This window comes from Delphinapterus leucas, chromosome 8 (genome assembly GCF_059928025.1).
Source record: "Delphinapterus leucas isolate spDelLeu-1000000601 "Yukka" chromosome 8, BTC_Dleu_Yukka2, whole genome shotgun sequence".
NCBI lineage: Eukaryota > Metazoa > Chordata > Mammalia > Artiodactyla > Monodontidae > Delphinapterus > Delphinapterus leucas.
The window spans coordinates 68963486-68977805 of NC_143136.1; positions in this window are offsets into that span (position 1 = coordinate 68963486).

The following is a 14320-nucleotide window of genomic DNA, read 5'->3' on the forward strand; positions in this document are numbered from 1 at the left end:
TCTTCTCAAAAACTTAACAATCTTCTGTAATACTTGTTAGGCTAATAACTACAACCAAGATCTTGACTACACTCCTTTTTCTCCGCACATCTAGCCTTTAGTTTAATGGCCTCTGCCTTGAGTCCAGGAAATAATGACCACGAATCAGATTTTCTTCTTAACCAAGTTTGTTCATTCTGCCTGGTGAAGAATGCCCAATGAAGGAGCCCTAGAATAGGCATGAGTCTCACTCTCAATAATCATATTTGCTGCAAAATTGCTTACTTCCTGATTCTCTGAAGGTATGAGCTTCAGCTCAGGGATAGAGAAATTGGTTTTATAAGCCTGGAAAAGCACCAAATGAAGGGATTCAGTCTGCTTAGAAGGCCTGTTATAGACAGAAAGCATGTTCCTTCTCAAGGTTGCATTTTCTTTTGTTTCTCCTTTCAGCTCAATCTTCCTTAGGCTGAATTTCTCTCTGTTGTATAGTCCTTTGCTGAAAGCCACAGTGTGAAACCAACTCATCAAACATTTTGGATTTTTCATGTTATTTTTTCCTATTTCTATATCTCTCTAGTAGGAGGCCTGTTATGCTAGAAATAAAGCAAAAATGGTGGGGGGGTGTCAAGGTAGATAATGACTATTGATTAAAACAATCAGCAAAGTCTGCCTGACTCAGGGCTTAATAAATGTTTATTGAATTATTTTACTTGGGTTCCTAGTTGCTTCTGACAGCTCTTAACATTAAGAATGTTTTGTTATTTGAAAAATCTTTTCTTAAACTCTTTCTCCCCTGATGCTTGCATTAATTAGTATGATCAGGCTGCCATTTGAAATACCACAGGTTGAGTGGCTTAAAAACACATAAATTTATCTTCTCACAGCTCTGAAGGCTAGAAGTTCAAGATCAAGGTGCCAGCAGAGTTGGTTTCTGGTGAGACCTCTTTGCCTGCCTTACAGATGGCTGCCTTTTCTATGTGCATCAGTGGGGAGAGAGACCCAGTCATTGGATTAAGGCCCACCCTTATAACTTCATTTAATCTTAATTATCTCCTTAAGGGACCTATCTCCAAATACAGTCACATTGAGGATTGGGGCTTCAACATATGAACTTTGGAGAGGTACAATTCCATCTGTAACAACCCCCTTTTTAAGCAAAATTTTAGTAATAAGTTTCTCTTGGAGTATCTGTTGCTCTCACTGCAAATGACACAGTACCACTTATAGGACAGAGGAATTGCTCAGTAGTATTGATGAAATGGGAAATCTTTCACACTGAAGCAGATTAAGAATAATTAATATAGAATGTATTTAGTCAGAGGGTTAGAAAGGTACAATCACGTGATTATTGTGCTTGAAAATGTATGTTGAGTTGTTAATATGTGTGTTGAGTTTGCAATATGCCAAATTAATAGAAAGGGTAAAGGAGGTCTTAGTAAGATAGAGGAAGATACAAGAGAAAGTAGGAAGAAACTGTGAGGATTCTGCATTCTTGTAACTGTGAAAATGATGCATTCTGGGAAATATTAAGTCTGACCAAGTAGGGTAAAGGCTTCAATTAAGAATGGACTGTGCCACATATATACAATGGAATGTCACTCAGCCATAAAAAGAAATGAAATTGAGTTATTTGTAGTGAGGTGGATGGACCTAGAGTCTGTCATACAGAGTGAAGTAAGTCAGAAAGAGAAAAACAAATACTGTATGCTAACACATATATATGGAATCTAAAAAAAAAAGAAAAACCTGGTTCTGAAGAACCTAGGGGAAGGACGGGAATAAAGACTCAGACCGTAGAGAATGGACTTGAGGACACGGGGAAGGGGAAGCTGGGATGAAGTGAGAGACTGGCATTGACATATATACACTACCAAATGTAAAATAGATAGCTAGTGGGAAGCAGCCGCATAGCACAGGGAGATCAGCTCGGTGCTTTGTGACCACCTAGAGGGGTGGGATAGGGAAGGTGGGAGGGAGACGCAAGAGGGAGGGGATATGGGGATATATATATACATATAGCTGATTCACTTTGTTATACAGCAGAAACTAACACAACTTCGTAAAGCAATTATACTCCAATAAAGATAAAAAAAAAAAAAAAAGAATGCACCGTGCTGATTTCATTCCTAGTTTCCTTGGTTATCAGACCAAGGTAAGCCATTTATTATGAGTGCCTAATGCATTCTAGGCACTGAGCAGGCAGCAGTGAATTAAATGCAGGTGATGCCATGACCCATATCTCCTCAGCCTCTGGCCATAGGACAGTTCCTATGCAGGTTGACAACTTTTCCCAACTTTGCTTCTCAATCTAAACATTAGGCTTTTTCCAGCACTCCAGAAATAGTTCACCCCACACAACTGACAGCCCAGGAGAACTGGGAATGGAGCATTATCAGGAGAAGTCCCCTCAATGAGAGAATTCTGATGTACAGTCAATTGTGCTGTAATGCTTGTTTTGAAAATGTGAATTTGTTCCAACACAATGTATTAAGGAATGATTTGAGCAGATTCCCAAATCTTTTGTTTGTTTATTAGCATGACTTCTTCCATGAGAAACATTAAATTAGGGATTGGCAAACTCCGACCCATTGCCTGTTTTTGTAAATAAGTTTTCATTGGAGCAGCAGCGGCATGTTTGGTTTTTAAAAACCCTTTTTATGACTGTGGCAGTGTCTATATGGCCCTCAATACTGAAAATATTTACTCTCTGATCCTTTAAGAAAAAAGATGATACATACAGGTGGCCAACAAACACATGAAAAGTTGCTCAGCATCACTAATCATTAGAGAAATGCAAATCAAAACTATAATGAGGTATCACCTCACACCAGTCAGAATGGCCATCATTAAAAAGTCTACCAATAACAAATGCTAGAGAGGGTGTGGCGAAAAGGGAGCCCTCTTGCACTGTTGGTGGGAATGTAAATTGATATAGCCACTATAGAGAACAGTATGGAGGTTCCTTAAAAAACTAAAAATAGAATTGCCATATGACCCAGCAATCCCACTACTGGGCATGTACCCAGAGAAAACCATAATTCAAAAAGATACATGCACCCCAATGTTCATTGCAGCACTGTTTACAATAACCAGGACATGGAAGCAACCTAAATGTCCATCCACAGAGGAATGGATAAAGAAGTATGGTGCATATACACAATGGAATATTACTCAGCCATAAAAAGGAATGAAATTGGGTCATTTGTGGAGACGTGGATGGACCTAGAGACTGTCATACAGAGTAAAGTAAGTCAGAAAGAGAAAAACAGATATTGTTTATTAATGCATATATGTGGAATCTATAAAAATGGTATAGATGATCTTATTTGCAAAGCAGAAATAGAGACACAGATGTAGAGAACAAACATATGGATGTTAAAGGGGGGGATGAATTAGATTGGGGTTGACATATACACACTATTGATGCTATGTATAAAATAGATAACTAAAAAAAAAAAATAGATAACTAATGAGAGCCTATATAGCTCAGGGAATTCTACTCAGTGCTCTGTGGTGACCTAAATGGGGAGGAAATACAAAAAAGAGGGGGTATATGTATATGTATGGCTGATTCACTTTGCTGTACAGTAGAAACTAATACAACATTGTAAAGTAACTACACTCCAATAACAATTAATTAAAAAAAAAAAAGATAATCCCCGATTAGGTGAATGCAGGAAGCAACATGCAGCTGACGAAAGCCAAATAAAAAAAAGAAAGTGCACACACACACCTCGAACATCTCCCAGTGACCTGCATATGTTATGAACCACACCCAGTCACTCCTAGCCTTCCAACTTTCTATCAGATTTCACATAATTCTTCTTCTACCACTTTGCAGTAACTCACAAACTGCAACCCTTCCAGCATGCCCTTCCACAAGCCAACATCAGGCCTTCGAAGTATAATGCCATATTTATTGTAGATTTTATGTATTTCTTAAACTTTTAGCATGTGTGACACACTGTACTACCATTTAAAAAAAAATAAATTTATTTATATTTGGCTGTGTTGGGTCTGTTGCTGCGAGCGGGCTTTCTCTAGTGGCGGTGAGCGGGGGTTACTCTTTGTTGTGGTGCGCGGGCTTTTCATTGCGGTGGCTTCTCTTGCTGCAGAGCACGGGCTCTAGGTACACAGGCTTCAGTAATTGTGGCACGTGGGCTCAGTAGTTGTGGCTCACAGGCTCTAGAGCGCAGGCTCAGTAGTTGTGGCGCACGGGCTTATTTGCTCCGCGGCATGTGGGATCTTCCCAGACTAGGGATCGAACCCATGTGCCCTGCATTGGCAGGTGGATTCTTAACCACTGCGCCACCAGGGAAGTCCCTGTGCTACCATTTTTAAGGATTCTATCTTTTTTATGTGTGACTGATGAAGCTTTTGAGTATTGTGCTCCTAACTTCATTTTTCTCCATAAGCCCTGTGATTTTTATTGCATGGTTTTCTTTAGCACAGTGATTTTTTTTTAGGAACACATATGCCACGTTCTATCAGAACTGGCTGTACTTTCTACACTCTATTTCTAGGAAGTTCTCCAGAAGAGTGCATCCCAATTGGCCAATCAGTGACTTGCTTATTAACAGACAGATTAAATGGCTTTTCTCTCTTCCCTGGCTCACTTCTCCCACTCCTTCTTTGTGCTTCCTTGGATCACTTTTCATGTAAGCCACTTTCTCCCAGGTCCTTGTCTCAGGCTCTGATTCTGGGGGAACAGATTAAGACAACAGGTTCCTGCCCTCAGGGAGCATACATCCTAATTTGGTAGAGAAACTATGATCAAGCAAATAAATGAGCAAACAACAAGCAAACAAGATAAATACAGATTGGGGTGTTTTATGTAGAAAATAGCCAGGGTGATGAGAGAAAAAAAAATGGGGGGACACTTTAAAAAGGATTCAGGTAAGGGCTCTCTGAGGAGGAGACATTTGACTTGAGCCATGAAGGATGAAAATGAGCCAACCAGGGTAAAATGGTGATGGTGTTATAATGAGAAATACTAGAGGCAAACCACTCAATGGAAAAGGACCAGTGTGGTACATAATGTAGTTATATCAATACTTGAGGATGTGTTGGGCACTGCAGTGCTTGTCATTTCTCTTACTGGTGTGACAACAACCAGTACAAGTACACTATGTCTTGATAAAGCCATGTTATACTCACTGTATGGAAGGGTCCACAGGCTGCAAGCATTTGTGAGTCAGCATAGGTGGGTAGAAACGCTAGCAACTCACTGCCTCATTTGTTTTCCCTGCCCTTTACTGCTATGAAAATAGAATTTTCAGAGAAAGATAAGAACCAACAAGTGTGGTATAAAACTACAATATGTGGTACAGATAAAGCATCTAAAATGACCCTGGGGATCCTCAAGTCCCCAGTAGAGGGCCTCAAGGAACAGTGATGACTTTGACATTGCATTGACAGTTGTCATGGAGAGTGGTCACAGTCACGATGCTGATTGATTATCAACCCTCAGTGCAGAAAAAAAAAAGAAAAATATTGTCAACTATTAGACTTCTTGCCAGTTTGGAAGAAACACAATTTGAACATTCGTTATAGGACTGGCTCCTAAAACTTAAGGTATCTTATCAAAAAGAAAGGAACAGAGGGAAGAAAGGATGGGTCAAGAGAAATGACATTGTGAGTGTCTACATGTCATCACTCTTCGGCACATTTTACATGTTATCCTACTCATCTTCACAGTAACCATATGTGATAGTCTACCCAACTTTTATATACAAGGAAACTGAATCTTGGAGAGGTTCCACAATTTGCCCAAGTTCACAGAGCTCCTTCAAACCAAAGTGTATCTGGCTTCATGCTAACAGAGAAAAAAATCAGTTACTAATATAGACTGAGTGGATATGAGTAATTTTAAAGAAAAGAACAAACATGGAAAGAAATGAGTGCCAGCTTTAAGGCTTCGTTTAGAAAGGGTTGGAAAGGAGAGAAGACAAGAAATGCTGCAGTGGGACCTGAGGTTGTCTCAAATGTATTGTATGGTCTTTAGCAGTGGATCATCACCTCTGCTAAGATACACGGTGTTGGGCTTACTGTCAGTAATTAAACATTTGTGCTGATTTTGAAGAATTTTATGGACATAGTAGGGAAGTCAAACTGATATAATTGTTTTGCTAATTGCTAATCAGCCTCAGTATAATGGCAGGTGTTTGCATTTGTGTAGTTAGGAAGAGGGCTAGAATATCATTTGTAAGAAATCCTACACTAAAATTTAAGTGAGAACTGTATCAGTTGACTAAATTCTGTCTTATAAAGCAGGTGGTTTTAAATTTTTTTTTTTTTTTTTTTTTTTTTGGTGATACGTGGGCCTCTCACTGTCGCGGCCTCTCCTGTTGCGGAGCACAAGCTCCGAATGCGCAGGCTCAGCGGCCATGGCTCACGGGCCCAGCCGCTCCGCGGCATGTGGGATCTTCCAGGAAAAGGACATGAACGTGTGTCCCCTGCATCGGCAGGCGGACTCTCAACCACTGCGCCACCAGGGAAGCCCTGAAATTTTTTTACGTTATAAGATTATATTAAGATGCAGTTTCTCTAGCTCTTTTTCTACCATCTTTATGACAGTGCACTGATATACATCTAGATTTGTCTATCTAGTGTTTTTTTTGCACATTTAGGAATGAGGCGGTTAATGAGCTAATAGGATTACTTAATATGGAAAAGTATGGAGCTAAAGTAAAACCCATCAAAGCAGCACCATTTTGTTTTCCCTGCCCTTTCCTGCTATGAAAATAAAGGGCAGGGAGAACAAATGAGGCAGTGAGTTGCTAGCGTTTCTACCCACCTATGCTGACTCACAAATGCCAAGTGTGAACTTCGGTCTTGCAGGCTGTGGTCCCTTCCATACAGTGAGTATAACATGGCTTTATCAAGACATAGTGTACTTGTACTGGTTGTTGTCACACCAGTAAGGGAAATGACAAGCCCTGCAGTGTCCAACGCATCCTCAAGTATTGATATAACTTCATTATGTACCACACTGGTCCTTTTCCATCAAGTGATTTGCCTCTAGTATTTCACATTTCCAAGCTTTCCTCCCCCGTTCTTCATCTCTTTTTCTTCCTTTAAACTCTTCTTAAATTTATCTGCGTATATTTCATATTTAACTTCATAAATTTATTCATAAATTTAAAATTTAAAAAAATTTATCTTCATTCTTTTTAAAAATCCTTTTCTTATTTGCATTATCCTGCACTACTGTACTTTGTGTTTAGTCTTCAAGTTGGCATATTTTCTGTGACAATAGGGATTCTCTGTGCATAAATGCTGTTTGAAATTTTTTATGTTCTACTTGAAAGACAAAACCCTATTAGTGACAGAATGTCCTGTTGGTCAAATAGGTTAATCAATATATCAGGAAGTTTGGGGAAATTGCTACAAACATACACTGCACTGTATTATTTTTTTCATAACTGTTTTACCAATATGAAGAAGGTGAAGAAGGAAGTAACTGCTAATCTTTATCTGAGTCATGTCTTTACAGGAAACATCAGACAGTTAAGATATCCTCTCACCGTTTTGTTTTCTGAAGTCTCCTCATCATTTTATGTTTCAACAAACTGGCTAACCTAAGAACAAAGGACCTACCCTCTCTCATACTCCAAAAAATGACTCACCTCCACCTCTCCTCAGTGATTCAGATTAGACCCATCTCTGTTCTTCTTCGTGACTCCCATAAGACTCACTGATAATTTTCCTGTTTACCTGCCTCTATAAAACTGTTCTTCATTAATGAACATTCTCACTATTGTAAAAGCCTTAATAGAATCATATCCTTAATTGTCCAGTGCCTTTTGTTTTTCAAAGAGAGTTAAATAACTTGGAAGAGACACTTGAATTCACACTTGGCAAAGGCTTTTACCCCACCCATTCTTCTTTGCGTGAAGAACATGGCATGTAGCAGCTAGCTGGTTCTGTTCACAAATTCTTGGCACCAGTATGGCTCCTAAAGCAGAGGACACTGTGTTGAAGTTCATCACTACCAAGTGACATGAGTTGAGTATCATAGGATGACCTTCTACTCCAGAGTATCTTATTCCTACCTCACTGGTACACACTCACAGACCTAGCAAAAATACATGCAAAGGTTGCAGTTCAGCGACTAACATGTAGTGAATGTTCTATTAATAGTACTTTTTACTATTATTGTTAACCAAGTACTCACAATTCTTCTAGTAAATTACACTTTCATTTCTTCGGCTTGGAAGGCCTTCCATATCTGAGATACTCACTAGTAAATGCATATCCTCTTGGAATGGGTGACATCTGAACCTATTATTGGAAAAGTTCTAGATTAGTATGAATTACAACAACAGAGGAGCCAAAGCATTCTCTGTAGTAATGGGTGGCCAAGAAAGGAGAAGGTGCCACAAACAGTCTTTTTATAATATGGCCTTCTACTGGTCGCTCAAGGTCATGGCTACATGTTAGAGTTTCATGTTATTATTAACAGAATAACACATTTATACTTTATACTCAGATGTGCACAGAAAACATACTTTGCTTACTTTCTATAATGTATTGATATCTAACTTTCCATAAAAACATCCCACCGCCACATTACATATATATCCATTCTACTGATAAAAAAAAATCTATATATATTTAATATATACAGATATATCTTTTTCCTTTTGTATCTATTCCAGAAAAAAAACTAACTAGATGTAGTTCAATCTGGTGAACTCATTCCAATCTGATAACTTAATCTCTGTCTCTTTCATGTCAAAACAAATCTTTAATATCCCTTCCTCTTCCTCCCTATTCCTTTCCTAGGTAGATAGCCCCAGAGGGCAAAATTGCCCCTAGTTGAGAACAACTGGTCTACCATTGATCTATTTATATTTGAGCTTTGTCATTTTTCAGCTCTGTGTAACCTTGGTTAGGTCACGCCACTACTCTAACCCTTAGATACCTCATCTATAAAATGTGTATAATAATAACTACTGCACAGGAGTGTTGTGAAGACTAAATGACAAATAAGGCTTATATGACATTGTATCTGAGGGGACTGGGAAATGAAGACTGGACCTTTGATCCACATGGTAACTTTTATGCTCCTTGGCAAATGCTGTGGTGTGGCTAATTTGGGCTACCCTCCAAACCAGTAATTGCTGGTCCTGTTCAGCTATTGAAGCCATCTTGTCTCAGGCACTTGTCCTTGGTCAGGAAGTCTTCACACATGTTGGCTGCTTTGTCCAGATCCCAGGCCTTTGCAGATTTACCACCTTATCAGTTTCTCTGGGCTCTTCAACCGGAGCACACAGAACACCTGAACTCCCTATGCTTTATACAGGGCTTGGGAACCAGAAGCATTTCAAAGATTTTCTAGACACTTCCTTTGTTTGTGCTATACAGTGTTCCCACATCATGATGGATGTGACTGTGTTGAGCTACACATAGAGGTTTGTGTCTTTCCCAAAAAAATATCCGTTGCCAGTGCTCTCCAGTCCCCCATCCATTTCAGCATTTCTCCCATTCTACTTTCACATCCTTCATTTCCCACTTTGGAAGATGGAAAGCAAGGACACATGTGTCTGATCTTTCTACCCTCTCCACATGTCTGTCTGCTCTTGGTTACAATACACTGGGGCCATAATGGGTGAAATTTCTTTATTTTCACCATCCTATTTAAGGCAGAAACCACCCAACATCCACTTCCATGTCCCATTTTCCACTGGGACAGTGGATCCTAAGGACTTGAAGAGACTCTGCTGGCTAGGACAAACAGGCATCTCCATGGTAAGCAGCATGAGAGAAAACCAGATGGATTACTCTCAAATGCACTGTGTGAGACTCTTGGTATTTAACATGATTCTCTGGAGTAAACACCAAAAGCAATTGAGCTCTAGTTCCCCAGAAGGCCAGCTGGATGAGGGCTCTTTTTTGACCTGCACTGAATTTAATTAGATTAAAAAAATAAAGACATAAGACATCTCTTGCAAAGCTTAATTTGTGGACAACTCACATCTGCTATGAAATGTTGTTCCTCTCCACTATAAGTTCAGAATTTCTGATGTTTTGCTTAATATTCACAAGGACTAATGACATAAATTGATATTTTTAACTTAAAATAGATTTCTTCTTCCTCAAAGTGCAATTTTAGCTGATTTACATTTGCATGCTTTGCACAGGCTTTCATAGTTATTTATTTCTCTGAAGGAAATCGAACATTTGCAGTTTATTATGCTAGAATGTCCTTGAGTTTCCCCATCATCATATAGTATGATAAGTATGTCATAGTTGCTGTATCTTTATTTTTAACAGTTGTGGCTTTTAAGAATTTGAGGATTTTAGAGATAAGACATACTTAACTTACACATTAATTCTTTACGCTGTGCAAAATATCTAAATCAATAAACATTTTAGAAGAAAAAAATCAATACTGCCCAAACTCCAGTGAGTAGAACATGTCCTTGTGCTTCAGGTAAGTGCTGAAGTTCTGTGGGGAGACGCATAATTGGGTTGATTCTGTTTTTGGCTTTGTGATGCATCTTGATTATGATACATGTTATATTACCAGTGTCCCTTGTTGCGAGAAACCTATGCATTCAGGATCAGAGCCACATTTTCACTGTATATGTTTAGTGTGTGAGGGACATCTTGGGTCATCTGCTTAAAGATATGAGGAAGTGACTATAAGAACAAAACATTAAAGATGTTTTGTAAACTGATGATTTATTTATTTTCATTTACCAGACCATGGTAATAGAGAAGTATAGTGTTTAACCTAACCCTGGAAAAAAGAAGGAACATCAGAAATAACTGAGTTCTAATTCCCCAGCAACAGACCAGATGAGGGCCCTCCATTGACCTCTACTGAATTCAGTTTAATTAAAAGAAAATAAATAAATGAGACATTTCCTGCAAACAACTCAAAATGTTAATGTAAATTTGTTATAACTAGATAAAGGAATACAGCTATAATCTCATTAGACGTTACCCCCCAAATCATATTTCTTTAAACATTAGTGTATTTTCTATAGTTTAGAGTCAATTGTTTGTTTGAAAAGTTAGGCATCCCTAACTTCCCAAGCCAGGGTTGCTGCATGTGTTCTTTTCAGCTATAATTAGGTGCCAAGGTGCATCCAGGTGGATCAGTTGGGGTTCACAGGTATTCCTCTTCATCACCTCCTGTGGACTTAATTGTGTCTCCTCCCAAAATTCATTTGTTGAAGCTCTAACCCCTCAATGTGACTGTGTTTGGAGATGGGGCTTTTAGGAGGTAATTAAGCTTAAATGAGGCCATAAGGGTTGGGTCCTAATCCGATAGGATTAGTGACCTTACAAGAAGAGGGAGAGAGAGAGAGAGAGAGAGATCTCTGTTCATGTGCCTGCCTCAGGGAAAAGCCATGTGGACACACACTGAGAAGGCAGCCATCTGCAAGCCGGGAAAAGATCCCTCATCAAAGCTCAACCATGCAGGCACTCTGCTCTCAGGCTATCAGCATCTAGAAGTGTGAGAAATTGATTCCTCTTGTTTAATCCTCCCAGTCTACAGTATCTTGTTATGGTAGCCTGAGCTAAGACAACACCGTTTTGTAAAAGCATCCCTACCTCTTTCTAATCAGTGTCTATTGCCTCTGCTGATATGATGAAGACTCTTCTTGCCTGCTGGCCCTTGGTCACAAGGAATCGAAAGAGCCACGGTGGCAGCTGTAGCTTGTAGTTCAGTGAGTCCCTTGCGGTGTCCCAAGAGTGCACCCTGTTTTGGAGACTGTATCCTCTAACCCTATAGAAACCAGAGTTGCCAGGATAGAGAGCATAATTTTTTAAGTAGGTATTTGGGAGTGATGGTAAGAAGGGCCAATCCTTCTAGCACCCCTGAGTTCTCAGATCAATGCATTCTTATTGGGATCACAGTGCCATGTATAGCTTTCTGATTTAGCACATATATAATGAGTCCTGAATGATGACACCAACTTCTTGCAGAGTACTGCTTCCAAGCTGACACTTTAACACTGTCTTCAACAGGCCAACGCTATATTAGAGGAGACTAGCTACTTCTGGATGTTGCAGTATGAGATGTAACCAGTGGATCGCAACCTTATAGGCCCATTCTTGCATATTCTTTGCTGTAAAATGGGTCCTTGGGTTGGATGCTGCATTATGTGGAATTTAATGCCTGAGGATCATGCATTCCCTAAACCCATGGATAGTGGTTCTGGCTGAAGTTTTGCAGGCAGGAAAGGCAAATCCATACCTGGGAGAGGTATTCACCTCTGTGAGGATAAACAACTGGCACTTCCAGGACAGAATGTCTAGTGTAGTTAACATTGCATCAAGTGACCACTTGATCTCCTTGAGGAATTGTGCCATGTTAGTGGCTCAGTGTTGGTCTTTGTTGCTGACATGTTGGACATTCAGGGGCAGCAGTAACTAGACTGACCTTGGCAAGTGCACTGCTAGAATAAATGATATTTTAGGTACCTGCATGCAGGGATTTGATTAGTTTCTTTTTTCGGTTATTAGCATAACTTTCAACCATCATGTATCATATTTCCAATGTTTTTTTTTTTTTAAATCTACCCTTTTACCATGCAGGCTGACAAAATAACTATGAAAGCGGAGAGGTGCCATGCTAAAAAGATTCATAGGTTTGGCAGAAATATAAAGGTTTTGTGCTTCAAAGCAAGAAATGTCACCAACTGACTGGGTGTGCTTTGGCACCTTAATATATATGTTTTCCCACATCAAAAGTATGTGTAAGCATATCCAATCTTATTCTCGGAAGTTTTTATGAAAAATATTACCTAGTGGAAAACAAGACATTTTTTTCTGTTAGTTTCTCAGTGTGACTACACTTTATTCTTATGGCTTAATAGGTATAGGATACAAATACTTCTTGAATTTGCCATTGTTTGCCTTGATAAAACAGAGTCAGTACAGTTTTTTTTTTTTTGATTAAGGATTCTTTTTCACTCTATGTTCAAACTACCTCTCACATCTATTGGCTTTAAACTAATCTCAGCATCTGTCTACAGGGTTCTTCACTGTTTACTGTTTCCTCCGTATATAGTTTCATCCATCTGTGAAAATCCCAGTTTTTCTTCTGCTGCTTTTTTCCCTGAGATAAATTTTCTCCTTCCTTTAGAGTCAAATTCATCAAAATAGGTATTTCATTTAGAATATGAGTAGTAATGTATATCAAACTTTCTTCATTGTTATACAAATTGAACTAGTAATACTAACATATATATTTGATTTATTATTTACAAATATATGTACATATATAATATAATATATTTACTATACCTTGCTCTGAAAATCTGTTTAATAATTTTAAATGTTTTGTTTGGTAGTGAAAGCTACACTCTCTTAAGAAACCACTCCTTAGGAAATCTAGAAGTACTGCTGAGTTTAAATTCAAGTAACATGGCTACAAGCTAATTACTATGTTATGTGTTAAAAGGAAGTATTTTTCTTATTTAAAACTGAGAAAAATGGTATCTCTTGAGGAAAGAGTTGTTTATAAATAAAATCTCTACTTCGTATCCCATTTATTCTTTATCTCAATCCATTCTGAATTTTCCTCTATCATTCAATTTAATTAACTTTGCCAAGGTCACAAATGTTTCCCAAATCCAGTGAACACTTATTAGTTCTTATCTCACTCAGTGGACTTAGGTTTTCATAGTTGAACAATCCTCCTTTGTAAATCACATTTCTATCTTGGCTTTCATGATGCCATGTTCAAATGTTTGTTTTGCTTTTCTCCTCTCTTACCTCCCTGGCCACTATAATTTGATCTCCATTTCTGGCTCATCAAAATGTGGTGCAGTGTTTTATGAAGCCGAACTTGGTCTTACACACCTGGCCAATTATATTGGCCAGCTATTGCTGTAAAACAAACAAGTACAAAATTTCAGTGGCGTATGATATTAAAAATTTGCTTCTTCCTACGTGTGTGTGGGTTGGCTGGAGAGGCTCTGCTGACCTTGGCTGGGCTTGTTCATGCATCCATAGACTGGGGGTTGGATAGATAGGTGGAATTAGCTGGGCAGCTTTGATTCAAACTGAAGGTCTGCCCATAAGGCAGGTGGCTGTGCTTTATGTGTCTCCCATTCTTCTAGATTGCTGGGCTAGACAGAGCATGTTCTTCTTGTGAAGATGGCAGAGGTGTAACGGGGAAAGCCAAAGCATACATTGTTTGTAAAGATTAGATTCAGAACTGGCACACTACCAATTCCATCCTTATTCCACTGATCAAAGAACATCAAGAGTACAAAGTCAAGAAACATCAAGATACACTCTGCTTTTAGTGCAAGAAAGTGAATTATTATGTGACAAAGGACGTGGTTGTAAGGATAAAGAATTGGAACCATAACTC